This window comes from Sciurus carolinensis, chromosome 4 (assembly GCF_902686445.1).
Source record: "Sciurus carolinensis chromosome 4, mSciCar1.2, whole genome shotgun sequence".
NCBI classification, from domain to species: Eukaryota; Metazoa; Chordata; class Mammalia; order Rodentia; family Sciuridae; genus Sciurus; species Sciurus carolinensis.
The window spans coordinates 144,318,471-144,342,907 of record NC_062216.1 but is presented as its reverse complement, the minus strand read 5'-3'; positions in this window follow the sequence as shown (position 1 = coordinate 144,342,907).

The following is a 24,437-nucleotide window of genomic DNA, read 5'->3' as shown; positions in this document are numbered from 1 at the left end:
AAGAGCAATAACATCAAACAACGTTAAATAATTTAATATCATAAACCCTTATTTTGGAACCATGATGCAAATTTTTCCTTGCATGCAGGTTGCTAAGCAACAGGCTTAAAATGTTTTTGTTGACCATAAATACAATGCTGTTCAGTCCCAAAAAGCATAGGCATTTCCCCCAATCATTTTTGAGTTATCATATCACATTATGCAAGCCATGCTTTCAAAATAACAATGTTCTGTATAAATGAAAATGCTACATATGAAATGCAAATGCTTTCATATAGGACTCAAAATTTCCTTCCAGTCAATAGCTATTGTGGCAGTACAATTATATTTAAAAGAAAAATATTAGATATGTAATTAGTTCAGATACAGGTGGTAAAAAACTTATTTTTAATATATTTGAATAAATCAGAAATAAATATTAAAATAACTCAATTACATGACAAATGTAGAAACTATTATATATTTTATTCAAAAAATAGAAGCCATTGCATAAAATTAGTAGAGATTTAAGTTGAAATCTCTGTTTTATTATTTTTTGTGGTTAATGCATTTCATGGATTTATATATGCTTTATATATATATATATGTATATAATCTGTAGTTATCATAATATCAATATAAAGTTACTTGGAGGTAGGGATAGGAATAGAACTCTAAAGAAAAAGCTGCACAGATTCTTCCAGGAGAAATCTCAAAAGGGGAATGAGGATCATTTATTCTGTCATAGATATAAGATCAGCAAAGCAAAAGCTCATGGGGTTACATATTATAGCAAAAGAATCTGGGAAGATTATATAAAAAATAAATTCACAGTTCTAGAGATGAAGTGTACTTAATACCCTTGTGTTTTCTTTAGGAAGAAAACTGACTCACATATTTTCTTTCCAATAATTTGATACCTTGATAAGTAAGAATGTAGTCTGTATGGAAATACTAAAAAACAAATACATTCTTTCTAATTTAACTCAAACTTTATGTAGTTCAATCATGAAATTTGATTTGTGGATCCAGACTATATAGATTCCCTAACCAATGGTAGACTTTTCTTTAGTGATGAAATTTTGAACATAATTTGTCATTATTATGTCAAATATGTCATAATATGTCATTATTTTTAAAAGAGTGGGGCCAAGTCATGTTGAATCACAGATTCAAGTCCATTTAAAATTTTTAATAAATAACATTTCTAATATTTTTCTCATGCCTTTTAATATGTTTCATGAAAGGAATAAACAATACAAATGTTTTTATTGGTTGTTCAGAGAGTTAATGCTGGATGAAAAAAGAAAGAAAATTTACATAAATGCACACAAAAACAAAGAAACCTAAACCTACACTGAAGTAGAATAGTACGTGTATTCAGTGCAAGGGAAAATACTAATAGAAAACTCATAATAAAGCATAACTTTCTAGTTTTGGTGTCTTTTTGGTTTTCATTTTAAAACATTATATTTGCTTTTTAACCTTTTTGTCTTTTGTTTGTATATAAATTGTGGAGTATGTGATACAATACAAAATCTGTCTCTACCCATATTTTCTCTGATGGCACCCAATAAATAATAGTGATGAGAGCTGCAGCCTTGGGGCCAGACTACCTGCTTGTAAATTTACCGTTTTCAACTGGTCTGAACTTCCTTCATCTCTATATGCCTTCTTTGACTCATCTTCAAAAGGTCTATGATAAAATTACATATTTTATAATATTATTGTGATAACTTCAGGAGATAATAGTCTCTGCAAAAAGACATAGAAATGCATGAAGTATGTAAAAGATGTGTTATTCTTTTCATTATTACCCTAAATAGTATTCATGGTTAATTGCATTGACTTATTTGAGATCCAGATTTTGAAATAATAAAAGAAGCATAGTCCTGACACACCTGTTTTTCTTTTTCTTTTTTCAATCAGTGAAAATTCTCATAATTTCCCTCTTCTGACTTCTGACTCCTGGATCAAAATTCTGTCACACTTACTCCTAACCAGTAACTAATAGAGGTTGTAGAAATTACCATGCTTGTTTTAAACAAATAATTTATTCTCTGGAGCTAGTGAAAATGTTTGTTCTAATCTGATCTGGCATATTAAGACTCAAACAAAATTTGGGTTTAATAAACTAAGGAAGACAAATTGATAGCAACAAAATCAGCTTCTCTGAATTAACTAGCACTGGTTGGTCAAAAAGTGGGCAGAGAAGCAGTTAATATTTTTATGTAATTTGTAGATTTTGTAGAAGAGTTGACTACTAATTATTTGGTAACTGCAGTATCAACAGTATCCATGCTTCATTTTCATTTATAAATTATTAAGATTGCATGCTTTAAGTCTAATGAATTTTAATGTTATATTAATGTTTGTGTGGAAATATTTTTAATTATCAAATTCTCATTGTAAAGAAAGAAAGAACTAGGTATTTTATGATAAAATAATGACTTAAAGTTCTAGAAAATTAGAAGTGTTTAAAGTGCTCCATATTCAATATGGAAAAAAAGATAAATTACTTAGAGCTGAAAATGTAAATTTCTAAAAATACAATGTTTGTGGTTTCGGTGCTGTGTATGTTACTAGATAAAAGCTTATAGAGATTTTACTGATAGATCAAATTCATTACAGGTATTAAAAGCATGAACAAGATACTCAAGAAGGTGCATAAATTTATGTGATTATGTTTAAAACATCTGAAGATGTGAAATAGATTAAATATATTAACATGTAATACTGAAGAAAAGCACACAGGGACATGCCTAAATATAAGCTATTCCATTTACTTAGATAAATAGAATTCTTAATGCAATAGAACCACAGATGACTGCAAGAGTAAATTTTATATTTCTGTCTAGATATTAAAAAGTTTACATGAAATGGAATTTCTCTCTTGATCCATATCAATTTGTAAAGGTAGGCAACTCAGTTTGCTATGAAATATATCCTTATGAAGCATAACAAAATCCAATTTACCAGTAAAATCCATTTAAATCAAAATCAAAGACTAATCTTCATATAATCCCTTGCTTAGACTATAATGAAAAATGAGCAGGTACCTAAAATTACCTCTTACACTGATTATTTTAATTTTTATTTGATAGAAATTATCTTTAATAGGGAACAAAAGGTATATGGAAAAGTCACATTATGTATTTTTGTGACCAGTAAACTTATAAAAGCTATAATAGAAAAATATGAGGCTGTCCTTATTTTCTCAGTTATAGAGAATAAAATTTTTCTTTAAAATCAAGTCTGAAAAATGTAAAATGTTTCCAATTCCCACAAATTTTCACAGAGAAATATTGAAGGACAAAGATGGATTTATATTTCATATTTATACTTTATATAAATTTTATATGCCATTACATTTCATGCCTTTGAGTGTAGTATTGATTTGAACTGATCTATAATCATAAAAGGATCACTCTAACCTCTTGTTAGCAAAGAACTGAATGAGGGACCTATTCTAGGAGACCCATTTTAAAGTTTTAAGCATTAAAATTTGTGTATACATTTTATGTGGCATATAATGAAAGTGAGAAATAAGATGCATTCCCAAGTATTTTAACTTAAGCAATAGGAAGCAAGAAGTTCACTTATTCTGAAGTAGGGATGACCAAGGGAAGAAAGCATTTTGAGTTGGGGAAGTGGGATAGAATTTTCCAGGACACAACCCAGTGAAAATACTTCTATTTCAAGAACTATAGAAAAGAGACATAAATTTTGATGTCATCAAACTCATCCCTACTTTGCTTTGAAATATGATTAATTTTTACCTCTTATTTTCTATATTTTTATAGATATCTAAGATCATAGATATTTTCCAAAAGGTTTTCAATTTTGTTTTTGTCATTAAATAGGACTTTTACCTATTTCATTTATTTTCTTCAAATTCTTTCAGCTTTGCGCTCAATTCGCTTTCAATTTCAATTGAAATTTCAATTCACTTCTGCGCTCCTTTGGTACTACTCCATATTGAAGTTCTTTTCTTTCCTCTTTCCTCACCTCATTTCCTTCCCTGTACTTTCTTACTTTCTGACATTATAATATGCTCTGGACTTTTATACTTCTCCTCCCCTGGTACTAGAATCAGTTACTTTCCCAATGATTCTTAATTTTTTTTTTAATGAGAAAATTTTATTAGAAAATAAGGTCTCAGTGCCAGATGTGCTTGTTACTGCTGTGTCTATATTTCAAACCCAACAAATCCCATAATTTCTAGACTTTCTATAATTCTTCTTATTTCTGTTTCTAAATTGTAATATTGCCTTCTTTGCTATGCCTTTAAATAGTTTCCTCAACTCCTAACACCCAGTCCCAAAGCCCATGCCTCATATTTTAAATTTTCCTTATAGAGACACTCCCCTTTGGGATACCAATATTTTGATCTTTCAGCTATTGATTCAGTAATGATTAGTAGCCCTCTATTTCAAACCTCTTCACACACAATGACTTATCTTCCTGGTCATAGATCTACAGCCTTGTGAATCAGCTAATGTAGGCTGGTTTTTTATTTTTGCAGGGGTGGTTCTACTTCAAACCCTAGATCTGAGTGGGTTTCAAGATCTCACTTTGCATCACATCTGATGATATCTTTTTTGTGAAAAAAAGTCATATGGTAAAGAGCACAGATACATGGAAGCATGGATTATTGGGAATCATGATGCAATTTATCATAATATCACTAAATTTATGATAATTGTTCACATTGTCATAAGTTTATTTTTATTTAGCTCACTAGGAAATTATGGACTCTTTTGCTAATAATAAAACAGTTTTTTAAAAATAATTATAAACCAAGCCTCAAACAGGCAACCTGTAATAATTTTAAATATCATAAATAAATTACCAATTTACCAGTGGAAATGTAATATTCTCCCTTGTGTAAACGCTTTAACCTTTGAACACTAATTTTAACTCAATTTGTTCCTAATATATTTTCACAAATAGAAGAACCTCAAGGTCAATTCTGCCTGCAAGGAGACAGACGTGGCACAGATTTTAAAGCAGATTTATTTACTCACCTTAGTTTAGAAGCAATTTTCCCCTTGGGCACTATTTTGAGGAAGGTCAATTAAGTAGCAAATTGTCTTATTTTTGCAAGCAGTCCCTTTCCCATTCACATATTTTGTAATTATTTGCTTATCCTTGTTTGTCTCTCATGTTCTACCACTGACATATAATAATTCTTTGACTTTCCCTGGAAGCCAGGATCATGGCAAATCATGTTTATTCACCTCACTTCTCCCACTTTTCAACAAAGGACAGGTATCTCTTATACTGGAAAGCAAAGCAGAGGTGACTGGAAGGAGTTCTGATCTCATGTTCCATGTGGCCTTTGAGTTGTGCCTTCTAGCCTCTCCAGGAATGCATGACAGAGATATTCTTGAAGGATTCATGGAAGTTGACTGTATCTTCCAGTATCCATAGCATGAGGTTCAGTCACCTTTCCATCTATGAGTTAGGACAATATAGAGATTTTTCTTTCTGTATTTTAGTATGTCCTGACATGTACAGCTTGGCACAATCTTCTCTTTGTTTAATGACCACTGTTCTTACTCTTCTTCTTTAACTGATGCGACAAACTGACTCAGCTACATTCTATTAAGTCTGGTTATTTGAATGGTTTGTCCAATACAGATGGGTAATTGATTATAATATCCCTGTAAATAAAATTAATAGGCAATAACTTACTCAGTTTGGGTTGCTGTAACTAATACCATACACTGATTGGTTTCAACAACAGAAATGTGTTCCTCACAGTTCTTTTGACTCCAAATACAAGATTAGGGTGCCACCATGACTGGGTTTATGGAAAGTCCCCTTCCTGTCTTGCAGATAGCCGCTTCCTCATCCTATCTTCACGTGGCAGAGAGAACTCTGTCTCTTCCTCTTTAAGGGCACAGATCCCATCAGGAAAAGGACTCCATTCTCATGACCTCATCTAAAACTAATTACCTCCCAAAAGCCCTGCCTCCCAATATCATATTGGGATTTAGGCCTTCACCAAGTGAATCTGGGGGGAACACAAACATTCATTCCATAACAGGATATAAACTAAGGCTGTGCTTAGAAGATATAACTGAAATATCATTATGATCAACATTAATACAGCTAATGTGAACAACAGAGGCTGAACTGGACCACATGTAGTTATGGATTTTGACCTAAATCTCAGACTTGGGTCAGTTCAACGAATGAGTCTCTTCAAGACTGAGTCTGATACATTTAATGCATTCTGATAACATGAGAAATTTATAGTATTTGCCTTCTTCCTTGTCTCCTCAAAACAACTCATAGACATTAAGCAGAGTAGAGGCACATTAGAGAAAGGGAAATTTCTAGTTATTTCACATATCATGGAATAGTGGGCCTGAACAACCAGAATCCCTGTTGCATCAAAATGCCAAAAGGGATAACAGTGATCTAAGGGGATGAGGTAATACATGGAGTTTTGCCTTAAGTCTGTTTCAATGTAGGAGAGCATATCCAACACAAAATGCACTTTGATTCCCTAATTCTTAAGAGATTGATTGGAAAAAGAAATATGTGACCATTGTAGTATACATACATTGGGTACCAGACTATTGTAAATGCTGTTATTAAAGAATTATCAAGTGCCAGATAATGGAATCTCACCCTCTCATTCAAAATGCTAAACTTATATAACACTGATGTCTGTGTTCTAGGTAGTTTCCAATAAGCAAACAGAGGTCAATGCCCCAGTTGCAAAAACTAGGAAAATTACAAAAATGCATAGTTTCAAAGGCATGAGATAGCTGTGGAAGAAACAAAATTGAGATAAACGAAAATTCCAGGAAGGAGATAAATTTTCCTGATTTGCTGATTAGCTACAGTCTTTTTCAGAGCCCAGTGAACATTTGCTGATTCAGGGCATAGGTTGTGGATCTGGCTTAGCTCAAGCAGAGAGACCCTGCTGGAAGAAGGAGAAACCAGAAAGCTTTTTAGTTGACACACAGTGCCAGAATAACAAAACAGGAAACCGAGGGGCCTCAAATGCTTCACCAATTCTCTCCGCAGGACATTTTCTGAGCTCTGGGACATGCGGGAGTCTGGGGACCTAAAAAAAATGTTCTGAAATGTAGACTGCAATGTCCTACAATTTACAGTGCTTAAGAAATAAAGTCTGGCTGAGGGAAAGTGGTTGGGCTCAAACTGAGGACAAACAGTTGGATCCATGAGAACAACAATGTGAAGCTTGGCTAGGAAATTCTGAAGGGCAAAATGTGAAGTTTTCTTTTAAAAAACATCTAACCTATCCCTTTATATTTTTCCATTGGCAAATGCATCTTGTTAATATTTCTAATGAAAAAAGAGTTGAATGATTTTTAAACACTTCCAAAGACTTAATGATGCTCTGATTTACAGAGAGCATATGTGTTGCTAAACCAATCACCTTTCACCTAGCTTGTAGGCCATTAAGCAGGCTCATGGGTCACAATCAAAGATAAGTCTCTGTTTTATGTGAAGACAGCACTATTTTCTCCACTAGGTTCTCAACACTTGGAGTTGTTCATCAGTCCTAGAGCGTTTTTCTCCCTAATTTGATGTGCATCAGTCTTCCAAGCTGTTACTAGCCAAACTGTTAGAGGTAGACCACCCTATATTCTCTGCTTATACACTCTGTTTACTTCTAATAGTTTAAAACACTTCATAAATAATACATAAATTATCTAAGTTCATTTCTTCTTGCAAATTCCCACTAGTTTATTTTTGCCATTTTGGGATGCTATTATTTTAGTTTTTTTATTTTACCTTTTATTGTTTTGTCCATGAGGGAAAACACATATTCAAAGCACAGTATATTATACAACTTTTGACATCTTATTATGTTAAATTATGATTCTAAAAATAAGTGAACTTTACCATTGTTTTTATGGACAAATGATCACAATGAAGTGGTTACTGAATATAACATTATTTTTGTGGTCCTATAAAATGAGCAAGTTTAATATACCTTATTTTAAATGATTGTTTTGTTAAAATGTAAAACCTATGTAAATATTTTTCCTAATTTCCAATTTTCACTCTGAGAGATAATAGTGCATAGAATTCCAGTATGTTAACCATGATTTGATGTCTGTTTATAACTATCCCGTTGACAAAACAAGTCAGTGTTAAGCTTCAGTAGGCTGATAAATTTAACATGATTAGTTCTCATTAATGTCAGAGTTAAGCTTTTTCCTCATAATAAGGGAGATCCAATCCATCGAGATCCTTACAGAACCCAAATATCTGTCACACAATGATTGTCCTTTCTTGCACCATTAATTTCAGGTCAACTAAGTGAACATTAAAGGAAAATTAGTTTAAAAATTGAAAGACCAGAGGCTGAAATAAATTATATAAGTTTCGTGAAATAGATACAAGTACAAAAATAAATTTGTCAATTGTATACATATAACAAAATTTTGTGACATTTGATTTCTAATATTAGAAATCTAAACTTAAAGATTTATTTAAGTAAGTATAATCAATACTTTAACGATTAAAAAATATGAAAAAGAATAAAAGCTAAATAATAATCAGCAATCCTAAAACCTTGTGAGAACTGCCATTCTTCATGTTGGTACACTTCTTTCTTTTCTCCCTGGTGGCATGTCTGAGGATGACAAAGACTAAATCATTCTCTTTGATTCTCATATGCATTTGTTGAAGGAAACCCTCCAGGAAAATAGAGCATTCTCTAAAAAGAGAAGGAAAAGGCAGGTTGGGGGACTGGAATTATGATTTTTGACATAAAATATTATAAATCATAAGTTTGTGAAGCATTTAATAAGCTAGGTAAAAATACTTTTTATCTTGCATTTTTACTTAATATTTAATGAAAATTTATTTTCCCATGATGTATTTCCCATGGCAAAATTTAATGGCAGAGTTAGGAAAGAATATGTACACATATTCCATATCTTAAATGAAAGAGAAATAAAAAAAAAATTGAATCTCTGTCTTTCTGGGAATTATTGGTTATTTTCAAAGGGGTAAAATGTCAATAAAAGAAAAATATGCTGAAACATATAAAGATATGATACATATTTACAAATTACTACTTCAAAGGGTTTTAAATTCACACTTTCCCTTGTTGTTATGAAGGAAATATCGTGTCCAGCATCATACTTACTCAGAGTTCAGATGAATTCTTAAAATTAAAAAAAAAAAAAACTCCATAGTACTAACTTTGTTTCTTTAGACAGTTTGCATTTGGTATTAGTGTTTGCAATTGTATTATAATCAAAAGCTGATTTTTAAGGCACACATGATTAAGGTTGCTACTCTTTTATTTTATACCAATAATTTAAAAATTGATATGCTAGAAAACAGTGCACAGCACTAAAGGATGAGCTACTTTCACCTAAATCTGTAAAAAATATGAAAGATCTTGATTTTTTTTCCACTGGAAGAAATTATTCCTGGATAAAATTCAAATATGTGTAGAATATATTTAATAAAATACTTATAACATACCTAACTATAGAACTTAAATATAGATTGGTGTATAGTATATAGAACAATATTCCATATAAATAACTTTAGCCTTTTTAAAAGTGAAGTTGCAGGCTGACATTATGATCTTTATTTAAAAGAACCTTTATGTGTACCAAGTGCTATTTCTTTTACATAACCTAATATGTATAGACTTACATTATATAAATATTGTAACACTAATTTCTATTTATACTAAATATTTCTGAAATGTACACTAGTTATTTGATCTTTCTTAGCTATTTTATTATTTATATTTCAAATTTCTACTGAGATACAAGGACTCTAGCTCCATACAAGTAGGTCCTTTGTCATTCAATTACATATATTGCCTTAATTGTTTATAATAAATTCTAAAGTAACAAGCAAGAGAATTTCTGTGAAGAAAGTAATGTTCAGAGTTCTATTAAGCTAACACATTATGAAATAAAGAGCAGGAATAATAAAGAGAAAACACCACCATTGCAATGTGCATTATATTGGAACAAGAAGGTAATTTCAAATTTATTAAAGATGTAATTCATTATGATTATTGCAACCTAAATGCAATAAGTATAACTACATAAAACTGTCTTTGAAGTTAGCAACATGTGACAGAGCATAAATGGTATCTTTCACACAGAAATAAACATACCACTCTTAACCAACAACTTTCAGAAATATATGTGTATATTTAAAAAAAAAACACACAGGATAACAGTGGATTTGATAGTACATGCCAAGAGAAGGGAAGTTATCAAGAATAGGAGGTGGTTCCCCCCTGAGTATTAGTCACTGGTAGAAATCAAAAACCAAATGAATTTATAAAGTCGAGCATTGTTTTCACTTACTGAATCTGTATGAAAACTTTTAATTCAGATTTGAAAATACAGAACACTGGATATAGTAAACATTTGAGAATAATAGAAAATAAATGAAATCATGACTATGGTGGAGATAACCAAAATGGGAAAAATGGTGATTGAAAGAGAGCAGTGATCTCAAAATTGTGTTTTATTTGACTGGTGTAATGTTTAAAATATAAACATTAATTATTTTAGGCAAGGCTTATATGTTCCCATGAGGCAGGCTCCACCCACACACTTATTATACTCACCATTAGGGTCTTCACTCAGTTATTTATCTGCATGTCTTATTTCACAGTTCTCAGGCCTTGTAAAAGATTAAGAAAAAGAAAAAAAATTTTAGGACTCAACTTGGGAAAATTCAAACTGCATGAACTTGATTTGGGAAATGTGATATATTTTCACACAATTCTTATAAAAATAGTGTGATTGAGGACCAGGTTTTGTATATATATACATATAAAAATACATATATATATATATAAACATGTATATATAATTTATAAATACACATATACATATTTTTGAAGTGTTTGGATCTTTTTTAAAATTAATTTTTTAAATTGTTCTAATTAGATATACATGACAGTAGAATGCATTTATGCACTTTGATATATCATATATAAATGGGGTACAATCTCTTCTTTTCCTGATTGTACATATTGCAGGATAACATGAGTCAGGCAATCATATATGTACATAAGGTAATAATGTCTGTTTCATTCTACTATCCTTCCTACCCCCATACCCCCTCCCCTCCTTCACTCCCCTCTACCTAAAGTAACTCTGTTCTTCCCTAGTGACACCTGTTATTGTGAATTATTTTCAATAGCACATTGAGTCTTTATATGTATATTTGTATATATTGATTCTATTTACTTATATATATTGAGTCTATATAATTTTATACATATATATACACACCCATATGTGTGTGTGTGTGTGTGTGTGTGTGTGTGTGTGTGCGCGCGCGCGTGCGCTTTGGGCACATTCAATGTTGGCACATTCATTAATATTTTAGTTTTTAAGTGCTACCATAACAAAGCACCATAATTTAAGGGGCTTAAACAGCAGAAATATTGTGATTCATAGTTTCCCAGACTAGAAGTCTGAGATCGAAGTATTATCAGGGTTGGTTCCTTCTAAGAGTTTTAAGGAACAATTTGTTGCCTTTTCCCTAGCTTCAGGTAGTATGCTGGGCAATATTTGGTGTTTCTTGGTGTGTAAAATCATAGCCAGCTCTCTGTTTTTATCTTTATGTGGCATAGTCCTTGTGTGGGTACTTCTCTGTACAAATGTCCCCTTTTTATAAGGATAGCTGTCATATAGGATTAGAGTTAAATGTAATGACTTCATCTTAACTAATTATATCTCTATAAACCTTGTTGCATCTTAACTAACTATATCTCTATAAACCTTGTTTCCAAATAATGTTCTGAGTTGCCAGGAGTTAAAACTTCAACATGTGATTTTGGAGAGCACACAATTCAACTCCTAACAGTAATTACAATGATAATATCATAGGGATGTCAGCTGCTTCAAACATGTTCAAATGCTTTTTCTAGGAAGCCTATATTTAGAAATGCAGAGTTGTTCAAGGCATAAAGCATACTTAAAAATATTTGGTAGACTAAAATTCAGAAGACTAGGAAAAGTAAGTTACAGTAAGTTCCTATCAGATGAATTTTTTGCTTTGAAATTTTCAGGATAGTTCTCTTAGAACCATGTATATTTTGCCAGGCAAGCTATTTTGCCTCTAGTTTCTGTCAGGGGCAAATCCTGTGCCTGGTGTTCTGGGATTCTCTTTTTCTTTTGAAACTCTTCTTTAGACTTTACTTTTCCTCCTCTACTAGTCCTAGAGAAAGTCATGCTACACATTACCTTTTGATTATTTCTCTGTTCATTATTAATGAAAGCCACATATTAGGTAAGCATTTATATTGTTGTTTGCCTGATTTTAATCTTTTTGATGTCTCTGTACAAGGGGCTGTCAGTGGGATTTTTTTCTGGATTTATATCCTATTTTCTGAAGTACCACTTTTTCAAAATCAGGAGCACAGATTATCTTGAAATGGCTCTCAGTCTGGCATAATTTTCACTCTATCAAAAGGTCCTTTGCATTTGTGATATGTACATGGAACTCTATTTTACGAGCCACTTGTTTTCCTTTCATGTGAGTTTTTTTCTAGGATTTTCTTCCCCATGAAATCAGAGAAAAATAAAAATAAAAACTATGCTCATATACCTCTTACAAAATTGGGTAAATTTTTCCAAAGTTCAACCAATAATTTCTTTTTTAAAACCACCTTTATACATAAGAATAATTTGCCTTGGGTTGCAGAAAAAAAAAAAAAAATATATATATATATATATATATATATATACATAAATATCCTTGCATGCAACCATAGTCGTTTAAAATAAGTATTACTTAAACTCTTGAAAGGTCAATTACAGGAATTATAAGAATATTATAATAATTTTTTATAAAAGTTGTATATAACATGTAAAGTTCTTTTATAAAAAATGTTAAATAGCCAATAAGATTCATATTAAAGTGAGAAAATAATTAAAAATTTACTTGAATTATATCATGAAGTGATATGAATAGTTAGAATGAATGTTTTCATAACAGAAAGAATATAGATTCTATTTTATACTATGACCTCAAAAATTCTCCAAAAGACATACCTTATCATTCATGGAACCACTAAGACCATAAAAGAATAAAACACTGTTAGTTTTGTGAAAAAAAAAAATAGCAGTAGTGCTATATAAACTATAGAAAGAATATAAGTCAAAGTAAGTTTTTTAAAATGTCCGGTTGTGATTTATAACTGCCCCCTTTGGCACTTTTTCTTGAAGTTTTGAAGTTTTGAAAATTACTGTTTAATAATATGATAACTTACTAAAAAGCAACACCACTGTGTAGTTTATAAATATTTTAAGAAATAAATATTTTTAAAGCACATAATAAGATGTAACATCTTGTAGACTCTGCCAACTTGGTGAAAATTACTGTTTCTTTCCCTCTTTCCTCATTAAAGATTATTCTTAACATCAATGAGTTAATATTTATAAATGAGTTACTATTACTGAAATGTTGAATATTTTAAAGCATTTTAATAAGATTTTATTTTATGAAGCTAATTCCTCACTGTTGGTTTGAAAACATAATTTTCATAATCTGTTTATTTGAATTTAAGTTTTATTGTTTTAGTTTTGATTTAAAAATTAGTTAAGTATTAGTTGGCTTTGTTACTATGACCAAAATGCCTGACATAAACAAATTAAGTGAGAAAAGATTATTTTGCTTGTGGTTTCATAAGTTTCAGTCTGTGTTTGGCTGGCTCAGTTCCCATGGGCATAAGGTGAAGCAGAATATCATGTTGGAAGGATGTGACAGAGGAAAGCTGTTCCCCTCATGGCAACCAGGAAGCAGAGTGAGAGGGTAAGGAAAGGACAAGGAACAAGGTATACTCTTCCAGGGCATGTCCCTGTTTCTTCCAAGTAGTACCCTTTGCCTACAGATTCTAATACCTTTCAATAATGCCATCAGATATGAATCTTTCCATGAATTAATCTACTGATGAGGTCAAAGCCATCGTGATCCAATCATTTCACAAAATGTCCACATTGCAGCATTGGGGACCACACCTTCAATATTTGACTCTTTAAGGATAATGAAGATTCAAATCATGACAGTAGTCCAAGATATAAATTATATTTAGATACTATCACCAGGACCCGGCAAAGTATCAAATACAAAATAAAACCTGATTTTTGATTGTTTGTTTTACTTAATTTGTAGGACTAGCTTGAAGATAAATCAGCCTAGAAAAGTGGAAACATGTGCTGAGAAAAAGCAGATAAATGATGGAACACCTATTTCTTTAGCTTCTAAGTATCTTTCCTTTCCCTTCCACACATCTTTAAAATAGTAACAATAACATTTTCATTGTTTGATGCAACCATCTATTATGCAGCTAAAGATTTTTGACCATCTTCCAACATGTATATTTTAAAATATATTGTACTGATAGAAAATTTAAGGGATAGTAAGTACAATGGACCAGAAGATTACTGCCATTGAAATTATAGTTTATTATTTATAGCTCCCACTGGGACTACACAAGAAAGCACAGATTTTCCTCATGAAGCACATAGAGAGGTAGAAACTATGGACAAAAGCCTTTATTATGATTTCCATAGAAAAGGATGAATAAGGTAGGCTAAGTAGGCTTAGAATTAACTAGTTTCAGGCTCCAGGAATTAAGGGATATCTAATCCGTTATTTGTTTGGTATCTGGTTCTGGGGTAATTAGAGCAGGTGTATGTGTATCATGGATTAGAATATAACAGCCCAATAAAAGAGGTGGTTGGAAATGTGGTTGGTTTATATTTCAAAAGTGTGCTCCTAGTAGTAGAACTTTACCCAGGGAAGGAGGAGGGAGCGACCAGGGACCCTGGAAGCATATTATCAGGTTGTCAGAACAAGGTGTGCCTCACATCTTCATGCAGGGTAGGTTAAAGCATGTGTTTATAAAAGCTAGAAAGATAGATAATTCAGTGGGTCATACAAAGATCTTAATTCCTCATCTATTATAGTCATAATTTATCTTTGGATATTCTATAACTTAAAGTTGAAAGGTTAACTATTACTACTCCTCATATGAAACATTAGGGCAAAATGGCAGAAGGTAAAAATGAATAATGGGTCATTGCAACTTGTCATGTGGAGTAGTTTAAATTATTGATATCTTCCTACATTACCCACTTCATTTCTCTTTACCCTCAACTTGAACTTTTTCTTGTCAAAGATCATTGGCAGACTGAGTTACTCAAACCCATGTTCCCAAAGGCCTGAGTGTTAATAGTTGTATAACTGAGGTAGAGATTATTCATTAGCTCCTCTTCTCTATGCACAGATGTAATTAGAGGTATCCTTGGAGGAACTTTCGAATTCTAAATGTAGTCCTCCTTTGCCTCCATGGTTATTTATCTTCTGGTATACTAAAATGATAAGTTATTTAATGAACACCTACAAAATGTAAGATTGTATTATATGCTAAATATTCAAAGTGATCAAGACAAAATTAAGTCCTCATAATTGTGTTGACTATAAATATGTAAAAATTTTCTAATTAAAAGAGTGGCCAGGGCAGTCATAATGACAATAAGAACCAATAGGATAAAGCAATAAAGACACAGGGAAAAAGTTGTTCACTTGCAACACCTAGAGTATAACACAAGCATGTTTGCTGTTAGACAGTAGCAAATGAATGAGGTCTTTTGACTTTGAGCTACAGTTGCTAGTGTTTCACCTAGAAAGTGTGTAACCATCCAGACTTCAGTATGGAAAATGGTTTGGAAGAGGGGCAGCCTGCAACCCAGAGGCACACATACTCTTATCTATCAAGATCTTCAATACTAGTTGATTTTTCTTTCCCAGAATCACATATTTCACTGGGCAGGTTTAAATAACTATTTTATCAGGTCACAAAGGTAAAGAACGACTGACAAAATTAGGGGGTCAGGTTATCAATCTCAGCGACACAATCTGAAAATTCTAATGCCAATGATTTTCACCTTAGATGTTTGGAGGAAAAGAAAAACAGCTGTCTCCAAGAATTGGAAGTGAAAAGATATGATTTCTTCTTATTCAAATCACTCATAATAGCCAGTAATTAAATATAGCAGACATCTCTTCTTGTATGACATGTATAGATTTTGTAAACAATTTTATTACACTCAACTTTTTTTTTCAATTTCTATCACATAGAGACCCATTTCAGTAATTATTAGGATGAAGCCTGATAGACATGCATTAGAATTAACAATAATGAAGGAACTTATCCTTGGAGAATGCTGGAATTTTAATAAAAATCAGTACTACCACAATAATTATTATATTGTAGTAATTATATATTAATTACATTAGTATGAAAAATAGCCACAACACAACCCATCAAGAACAACTATTACTCTAGAAAAAGTGCTGTTAACTTCAAACTACATAACAGTGTATAATAGTAACATGATTATCTTGACAAACCAGCAAATGAATGAGGTTTGGTTTTGAGCTCATTTTCATGCAAGAAAATGACATGCCAGATGCTAGGAATGCTTATTATTTACTCTTAGAGCAATCCAATATTTTAGGTACTTTTTTAAAAGAGGACTATGAGAAAGTACAGAGAAACATTACCTATTTTTGTAATATGATTTGCACCTTAATGGTAGCTTCAGTATCTGTACATAAGTAAAATCATTTTCTGCCTCTTTGTCATGTTAGTTTTGGGAATTCTTTCCCTCAAGTATCCTAAGCAACAAGGTGACTCATACCTTCTGTTGTCTCCAGTGTATGCTATTCAGCATGGCCAATGTCAGTACCAGCATTATGACATTGACATTAGTTTATAATGACATAAATCTCATCTTCACTCAGTTTGTTGCATTGTAAATTTCTAAGATTAAGACAAAAGTTCTTTCCCAACATTCTACCAGATGTTTAAGAGTGCCTCAGAGCCTACAGGTATCCTGAAAGATGATAAAATACAATAATCAGATGGTCAAGGTTCTGGTGCACTAGTGGGAACACTTCTCGCTGGGCAAAGGTGTGACTTTTGTAGGAAAGAAATGGGATTTTCACTTTGGAACAGGTGACAGGATAAAGTGACTGACAAACGAAGCGGAAAGTTGAGAGATAAGGGTTCCTACATAAGTATTCATGGGGAAGAATCCCCACCCACTTAACCTCTGAGAATTTAAAGTATTTAGTAACTCGGAACAGTCTACTTCTCTGGGTCTACGAAACTAGTACTTTCCCCAAATCCTCACACTACCACTTTACTCTTACAATTTTCCTAACCACAAGTATCTAAATCAGTAGGTCACCATGAATACTCTTCCTCTTATTCTTTCTATTTATTTAAAATCTATAATGTGGACTTTAGAATAATACAGTTGATAACAATAACTGACAAGTCAACTGTGATAGTCTAATCCACTGATAAGGATTGACTGGGTAGTAACTTGTAGACAGGCAAGATGTGACTGGAGGAAGTAGGTTAGGCAACTCAGTGTGCCTTTGAGGTTTATATTTTGTCCCTGGTGAGCAGAGCTCTCTCTCTGTACTTCCTTGTTGCCATGTTCTGAGTCGCTTTCCTCTGACTCACTCTTCCACCATTATATTCTGCCTCATCTTGGGCCCACAGCTGTAGAGTTGACTGACAATGAATTAAACTTCTGAAACCATGAACCAAAATAAAATGTTCCTCCTCTTAGCTGTTCTTTTTTTTTTTTTTTTTAATATCTTTGCTTTATTTATTTATTTTTATGTGGTGCTGAGTATGGAACCCAGTGACTCACACATGCTAGGCAAGCGCTCCACCACTGAGCCACAACTCCAGTCCCTCTCTGAGTTGTTCTTGTCAGGTCTTTAGGTCATGACATCACAAAGCTGACTAAATCATAAACCAACCTAACAATATTTATTTTCTGTTTCTCAAACGCAAGGAGTAGACAGTTTTGGAACATATCCTGAAAGCAAGGAGGGTAAATGGAAGGCACTGATAATGATGTAAATTTGAATACCCCATAGCAGCAAGAAAGTATTTTAAAAAGTCAAGATGTTAGGGTTTGTATTGGACGTGTAATGTTCTATCATTGCCTAGGATGAACTGGTATTACCAGTCCAGTATCTCTGCATTTGGTTCCAAATTATTCTCAGGGAAGAAAAGTAATGAAAGGAAAGAAAGAAGAAAAAAGAGGGGGAGAAATGTAGCAGCTATGGATAATTGACTAAAAATATTATATTACACTTATGCCTTGGGAACTTTTGAGTCAATTCCAGTGATTTTTGAGGTCCTTTAATTTATTTCATTCTCATAAACAACAGCATCCTATGGTCTATACTCACAGAACACAAATACAACATATAAACATTTATCAGAGAATTAAATCAAACTACATTGCTACCTAGGTAATTTTTAGCTTCAAACATTTCTCAAAACAAAATTCTATGAAGAAAAGCTTAGTGCCTTGAGAATGATTAATAAATGAAATATTGTTATGTACTACACAAAAGGAAAAATAGTCATATTCTTTTTCCCTTTCACATGTCACAAAAGATATAAATTACAAAATAATTAGAAATCTTATCTGAGATAAGGTGAAAAGTGGCCCCACAAAAGTAATTCTGCTCCAATTTTAGGGGTATTACTTTACAGGGTTATAAAAGGCTTTGTAGATGTGATTTAGTGAAGAATCTCAAGATGAAGAGATCAGCCTGGATTATCCAAGGGGCCCTAGATGCAATCACAATCACACATATCCTTAGAAGAGGAAGTCAGAGGGAAATTTCACGTCCATAGAGGAGAAAGAAATGTTAGAATACAGCAAAAAGGGATTTAAAGATGTTGACCTTGAATATTAGAATAATGTCACCACGACCCACGCATTGGTCTACCAGACCAACATCTTCCAGAAGATAAAAGAGAAAAGGAACCAGTTCTTCTCTGTAGCTTCCATGGGGAGTGATCTTACCAACACATTTAATTTTCAACCCACTGATACTGAGTATTAATGAAAGATCAAATACAATCATGTGTCACTCAAGAGTAGCAATATATACTCTGAGAAATGAGTAGTTAGGTGGTTCTGTCACTGTGCAATATCATAGAATATATCTAATATATATCATAGAGTGGCCTACTGCACACCTATGCTATGCAATCAATCCTATTGCTCATGGGCTACAGACTTATACAGCATGAAACTGTACTAAAACTTCAGGTAATTATAACACAATAGAATATATTGGGTATGTAAACATCTAAATATGTAAATAAGTGTGTATGAACACACACATGTATATCAGTCTGATGTTTGTCTTTCTGGGAAAGTGTTTTCTGAAACATCAAGATGAAGTTGAATATCAGTGATGTCTTGCTAATACAAAGACTAAACTGTATGGGGTATAAATGAAGCCAAAGTCTGCCATTGCTTTTATATGAAATTGAACCAGTATCAGAGGGAGAGAGTTCATTCAATTTTACTACACTAGTTTTATATCTTGAATACAACAGAAGATTCCAGAAGAAGGTGTGGAATCAAGAACATAGATAAAATAATCTGTGTAACAAAGGAGCAAAATTCTTCTTTGTCCCTTCAGACAGGGACAACGGAAAAAAGAAACACAAATGTTGGGAATGTGAAAGCCCACATCATGTACAACCTCAAGAAGGTAATCCTAATTAGAAAAGGTTATACTCCATGTATGTATAATATGTCAAAATATACTCTACTCTCATGTATAAGAACAAATAAAAAAGAACAAATAAAAAAACTTTAAAAATAAAAAAATAAAAATAAAATCTTTAAAAAATTAGAAGTAATGTTAGGAATAAGTAAAGGTTCTTCAGGGGTCGACCTGCCTAGATAGAAGCCCTTATTCTAACACTAATTTGTTAACTTCCCAAATAGTATAAAAACAAGCTATTAAGCATATATGTCTATATTTCAGAGTTACTGAATAATCACATTGGATAATTAATACAAGATTCTAATGGCTGGCTCATAATAAGTGCTCATTAAAGTTTGGTAGTTGTCAACATTATTAATATTTTGAATAGAGGACTGGGGAATGAGTTTGTTAATGATTAATTACCTTATGCAATATTGTTAATAAAATTGGAAATCAAAGTTTTCTGGAGATTTATAAGCATCATGACACTAGATAAAGTTCAATAGATTAGTCAAAGTACTTATAGGAGGCAATGGATACAAAAGAGCTGATTTGAGTAGATCTAAGATTTTAAGTTAGTTGAACAAGTGGAAATTAGAAAAACAATCACATAAAAAGCATTGTGAATTAGGACAAAGTAAGTAAATAAACAAATTGATTAATTAATGAAGAGGGGAAAACACACACTTTTATCTTGGTTTTGATTCGAAAATAATGTCCAATATATAGACACATAGAGACCAGATGGCAAATGTCTTAGGCTCTTTGTGTATTTTAGTCTTTGTTGCAAATACTTTGCCACCATCTATTGTGATAGATGACACATGGATGAGAATGGGTATCTTCCAAGAACAATTTACTTATAAAATCAGATCTAGATTTTCTTTCTCTGATCTAGAGATTTATGTGACTTTGGAAACATTTGTATGAAATTAACTTCAACTTAAAGATTTATGAAATACAGAGAATAACATCTTATTTGTAGATTATCTTTCATAAAGATGAGGTAATGCTTCACAAACATTGATGGTCATAATAGTAGAGATTCTACAATCATCCTGGACTTACTGAATCAAATTCCAAATGGCATCTGTAGTTCTGTTTCCCTGAAAGCTCTCACAGTGGCCTTGGGCAGTCAGTCCATAATACTGCTAAGCACAGGACAAGGATGCAAAACAAGAAAGTGAGCATGGGACATATACTTGAATGAACACCAAAGTCATCCTAAAGAAAAGTTCACGTTGGGGGATGAGGGTTGATAGAAGGCAAACATGAGTGTTGCTTCTACTTTGGTCAAAACTGAATGATAAAAAGTGCCAAATGTGTTTTAACAAAAGTTTATTTATTTATTTATGTATTTAATTTACTTATTTATTTATTTTTGGTCCTGAGAATTAAACTCAGGGCACTTAGCCACTGAGTCACATCTCCAGCCCCACTTTTATTTTTGAGACACACAGTCTTGCTAAGTTGCTTAGGTCCTTACTAAGTTTCTGGGACTGACTTTAAATTTGTGCTTCTCCTACCTCAGCCTCCCTGTTGCTGGGATTACTGGTGTGAGCTACCATGTCTGGCATTAACATAGGTTTAATATTCTTTAATATTCTCTCTTGAATATGGTGTCCTGCTGCTAGGAGGTTGGGGCAGTTTTAGATAAAGAAACTTCATATTCTGAGAATACATTGCTAATCTTATTGTATTTGGGTAAACTTTTTTTCTCAAAATTGCTTTTTTTTCTATCACAGATTTATTTACCCATAATATACTGATACTTTCATTATACAATTTGTATCACCCTCAAAAATGGTCTTCTATCATGTGGTGGTCAATCATTTGCTATGGAAATTATCACACAGTTAATATTATTGATTATATATCTGCCTTCTTCAGCAAAGCATGACTGTGAGGAGGTCAGATACTGTTTCTGAATCCTCAGAATTACACTCAACATTTGCACAGTCAGTACACAGATTCAATGAAGGCAAACTCCATTTTATTGTAAGATCAGAACAAATTTTGATGTTAGTAGATTCATCATAGAAAATAAAACTAAAGATAGAAAAGTGTAAAAGGAAGATATGACGTAGGAAATGAAACTCTAACAATGTTATAATAATGAGCATGAATCTGCACACACTTGTGTATACATTACATGGTATCCACAGAAGGAAGGGAAGAAAAAGATGGATACTATTAGAAGTAGTGTCAAATGAGAAAAATACCAGAAACCAAAGAAAACTGAAGCGAAGAGGAGTGCTGGTCTGTGGAAGGACTGACCACAAGAGGTAATATTTTCATAGTGCATGGTCCTCATGACTACATGTTAGCTGCACTCTGCCTCTGGTGCTGAAGATGAATGCGCTCAGTGTGTCTGACCATGCCTGCTCTGAGTATCAATACTAGGATCCCAGTTCCTAACTTAACAAAGTCGAGTGGCACATTGACACTTACTACAACATGACTTGACCTGGAAAACATTATGCTGGTCTGAAGAAGCCAGTCATAGAAGAATATGTGTTACATGGATATTGACAGTAGATGAATAGTTGCTAGGGTAAAAGACTGAGAAAAATTGTTCCCCAAATAAATAGAGGTGATATTTGCATTACTCTGTGAATATGTTTTCAAAAACTATTGAATTGTATACTTTAAAAGGTTGAATTTTGTAGAATGTAAATTACATTTCAATACAGATGTTATAAAAACTAGGGGAAAACAGTTTGATATCTGATCAAATAATAGAACAAATAATTGAAATGGAATCTTCTTTGAAAATACATTGCAAATAGTGTACCAAACTTAATTTACCACACCCTGTGTAATTTTAAGAAATTTAAAAAATATAGAACATTAAAAAAAAATCAAAAGCCTTATATTCCCAAGGCCACAATAAACATTTATTAGGAATGCACCTTTTTTTCAAGATTTTCAATACATAAAAGAAATAAAATATTTCACATAAATGTAAATGCCTCTTAAACCAATGTCATATTCCTATTTTGTTGGAAACCAGAATTTGAAAAAAATATTTTAAATCATATGCTTAGGTTACTTGACTCTCTATATTTTTCTGATGTTTTTGGGACCTAGAAAGTACAAATCAGCCTCCAATTATAAAAATTAATATTTTCAAACAATAGCTAAGATGCATGCATTACAAAGTACAAAAATAAAATGTTCATTTAAAAATGTCAAAATTAATAAAAACATTGTTATCTCTAATAAGAAAGGTAATGACAGTCATAAAAAATATTTGTCACTACAAGTCAGTTAAAAAAATGTTTATTTTTTTCAGTAATGTGAATGATGAAAATCTTGAAATAAAAACAACTGGGAAGATGACAAATATTCAGTTTTTCTCTTTTGCCTCTTCTAGGACTCTTAAAGCAATATTATGGAGTGAAAATGAAAAAGGGAATATACATAGAAAAAAATGATGAGCTAACTGGTTAATATAAACCAAGATTAATAGTACTATTTTATTTTAATAGGTAATAATTTGATAAAGAAGAGCAGGAATTCTAATTAAATTTCTGAAATTCAAATTAATTTTAATTTTGAGCTTTCAACTTTCCAAGTTGGCAAGAAATATAAGCATAGTTACTTATAAGGGTCTTCTGCACTTTTCATAGGTTGGAGTCAATGAAAGGTTGGGACTCTAGGTAGTCTCAATGAACCTTCTCATGTGGGCCAGTGAATCTCCGTGCATGCTATTCAGCCTTTCAACACTGTATCAAATATGTGAGAAAATTGACTTAGAGGTTTCAGTTCATGGTTTCAAATGCTCTAGTCCCCCATTGATTGACCTCATTATTTTTGGTCTGTGACAAGACAGTACATCATGGTGGAAGCAGTTGGCAGAGAAGATTGCTCACCTAATGGTGACTAAGAAATAAAGAGAGAGGAGGAGGAGGGACCAGGGTCCTAATATCTACTCCAAGGGAATATCCCCAATCACCTTTCTTCCAATAGGTCACACTGTCAAAGGTTCCACTACCTCTCAAAAGGTCTGGGTTGGGGACAAATTCTTCAACATATGGGCCTTTGATGACATTCAAGATCCAATCTATGGCACCATGTAAAAACTTTATTTTTTAAAATGCCAATTAATATCTATTTTGAACACCTACTCTACTGCATGACTTCATTGGTTCAGGGTTCCTCTGCCAGGCTGGTGCCAAAGTAAGTAGAGACACCTCAAAGAGCTGAGGTGCTTGTGGAGGTGAAGATTCCAATCCATGCCTGACCCTACACCTGCTGTGTCTGTTCTGAGAGATAGACAAATAGGCAGGCAGACAGGTGTCAACATACATCATTATATATTTTTTCTTACTCAAGTTTCCTTTCTTAGACACAAGTTTTGGTTTTTTGGAAAAAGAAAAATGCCAGGGAGAGTCACAAAGCTGTTTCTGTTTCTATTTTGTCATATAAATTTCAAATTGGGGAAAGGGAAATGCTGACATAAAAATACAGTAGTGCAATATGGTTTGAGATATGTAGAAATAAATAATTGATTAATGTCTAAATATGTTATCCTCACTAGGTGAAAGTAAGTGAAGGAAAATATCTTAAATATGTAATAAGCTGTTCTTGATGTTTGTAAATGATGAACTTCCAAGATAATTTAGGAAAGTGAATGTATAAGGCACAGAGAAGACATACTTGTTGGAAGCTTTCTGTTTCTAAAGAATTAAAGCTACTCCATTATCCATAATCATGTTTTGACACTTAGGGTTTTTGAATGTGACTTGTATGTAATACATGTGTATTGTTGTAAAGCATTAAAATGTAAGTTTTAAGTATAATCAAAAATAAATTTTAGTACAAACAGAGAAACAACATGTATCCCATTTGTTTAC